Source organism: Coenobita brevimanus, chromosome 39 (genome assembly GCF_032717465.1).
Source record: "Coenobita brevimanus isolate Jiangsu-jjx chromosome 39, ASM3271746v2, whole genome shotgun sequence".
In the NCBI taxonomy this organism is placed as follows: Eukaryota; Metazoa; Arthropoda; class Malacostraca; order Decapoda; family Coenobitidae; genus Coenobita; species Coenobita brevimanus.
Window position 1 is genome coordinate 7750452 of NC_136992.1, and position 2497 is coordinate 7752948.

At 44.1% G+C, this 2497-nt stretch overlaps 1 non-coding gene across 1 annotated transcript; it reads left to right on the plus strand.

Moving 5' to 3' along the window:
• The first annotated feature begins 1422 nt into the window (after positions 1-1422).
• On the plus strand, positions 1423-1541 carry LOC145396916 (5S ribosomal RNA). Its single transcript, XR_013896874.1, has one exon. It is a non-coding gene; the product is annotated as a 5S ribosomal RNA (ribosomal RNA).
• The last annotated feature ends 956 nt before the right edge of the window (positions 1542-2497 follow it).

Consider the following 2497-nt stretch of genomic DNA (forward strand, 5'->3'; position numbering starts at 1 on the left):
GGGGAGGCGGCCCACTTCCTCCCAAGGGAGGCTGCCCATCTCCCCTCACGGAGGATGCTTTGATTTAGCTATACTGATTAGTGCCAAGGTAAGATAGAAATTCAGCGGTAGGCATTTTGGAGACTGAACAGAAATATAACACATGCTGGTTCTTATATCTAAGTATGAAGAGAGAGAGAGAGAGAGAGAGAGAGAGAGAGAGAGAGAGAGAGAGAGAGAGAGTGTAGCGTCTGCCCTTATTACTTCACATGTATTCCTTTCAGCACACATGAGGGCAGCTCTGAATCAGTCATTCTCTGTTCCTCGTTCCTCCTTCCTACGGCCTCCAGTCTGTCAAATATAGTGCGTCTGTTTGTCTTTATTTATGCACACAGTACATAGGTCTATATCAATCTTTCTGTCTCTTCCAGTTTGCACGTATAGATCTTAGTCTATGTGTCTGTAATTGTCTCTTTCTGTCTGCAAGTATAGGTCTGTGTCTTTCTGTCTATATGTCTGTCTCTGTGTCTTTCTATTTGCATGTATCGATCTGTGTCTACTTATGAGTCTGTTTCTGTGTGTCTCTTTGTGTCTGCATGTATAGGTCTGTGTCTGTCTGTCTATCACGCCACCCCTTTCCTCCCTCCTCTCCCTCCACTCTCTCACTCCTTCTCGTCCCCATCATTCTTTCTCTACTCCCTGTCCTTCCATTCTCTCTCCTCCCCATATTTCTTTTCCTGCCTCCTCACTTTCTTTTCCCTCCTATCCCCCCCCTCTCGGCTCTTTTTCCTCCCCACTATCCTCATCCTCTTCCTCTTTCGTTTTTCTTCTAATTTTTCTCTCCTTTCGCCTCTGCCTACTCTTCCTCGTCTCTTTCTCTCCTACCTCTCCCTCAGCTCTCTTCTCCCCATTCTCCTCTCCTTCATCTTTCTTTTTTACTTTTCTTTTTCACTCAGTTTCTCGCTTCCCCTTCTTTCTCTTCATTTTTTCTCTCATTCTCTTGTTTCTTCCAAGTGCCATTTTCTTTTCATCCTCTCTTTTCTTCCTCATCTTATTATCCTTTCCTTCTCCTCCGTCACTCCCTTTGCCCATTTCTTCCTCCTTCATTTCTCTTTCTCTTCTCGTCTCCTCTCCCCTCCTCTCTCTCTCTCTCTCTCTCTCTCTCTCTCTCTCTCTCTCTCTCTCTCTCTCTCTCTCTCGTGTGATCTCAACCGGGTGTCCCCCTGAGGCACACAAAGGCTCGGGGAACATCTCATTGTACAGACCGTCCGCCACTGCGCGATTACATAGGCAAGATTACATCACTGGGGGAGGAAGATTAGGAGCTGCAGATTGTGACATTTGAAGTAAGATCACGTTATTCCAGCAAGATTAGAATTGAATGATAAGGAAGATAATGTTGTTTAGGTGAGATAGTGTCATATCAGGAATATTGAATTAACAAGAAACGGCCATACCACGTTGAGTACACCGCTTCCCGTTCGATAAGCGAAGTTAAGCAACGTTGGGTCTGGTTAGTACTTGGATGGGTGACCGCCTGGGAACACCAGATGCTGTTGGCATCCTTACGTCAAGTGGGGTTGGTGGAGGATTAGTGCCCCTTCCTGTAAAACAATTAACTCTAAGCCCTTGGCCACTCTGTATGGGATACATGGCGTCTGGCAATGAATGAATGAAATGAACGTTATATTATGAGCAATATTGGGTTAGTAGGATTGTACAGTTTGAGCAAAATTACTCTTAATGTGTAAGATTATTTATATGAGTAAGATTTGGGCTAGAAGATGAGGAATATAGTTATTTGAGGGTGATTTTTCAGTAAGAGAGAGAGAGAGAGAGAGAGAGAGAGAGAGAGAGAGAGAGAGAGAGAGAGAGAGAGATCATGTTTCGTTCGACATTTTTCAGCATCTTGTAAAGAATCAAGATGGATGGAAATATGAAAGTAGTAATAGTATTAGTTGCAGCAGCAGGAGCAACAGTAGTAGTATCAGTAGTATTAGTATTTTAGTAGTAGTAGTAGTAGTAGCAGTACAGTAGTAGTTAAAATGCTTGGGGTAGTGGCAGTAGTAGTGATGGTTGTGGTGTAGTAATATTTAGTAGTGGTGGTGTTTGATAGATATGGTGGTTGTGGTTCTTATAATATAGGTAGTTTATTAAGATAGCTGGGGATTTCTTGTGATAGATGTGGTAGTCAGCAATGGTAGCTGTGGTGGTAGTGGTGGTAGTAGTGGCTGTTCCGGTGCAGTGGAGTTGGTGGCCATTTTGTTAGTGGTGGTGGATGAGATGCGATATACCGCATCGGTGGTGGTATCTGTAAGTGATAGCGATTGTGGTCGTGGTGGTAGTTGTGGTGATGGTGATAGTTGTGATGGTGGTAGTTGTGGTGATGGTGGTAGTTGTGGTGATGGTGGTAGTTGTGGTGATGGTGGTAATTGTGGTGATGGTGGTAGTTGTGGTGATAGTGGTTGTGGTATTGGTGATAATTGTGGTGATGGCGGCACTTAATGAAATGGCTGTG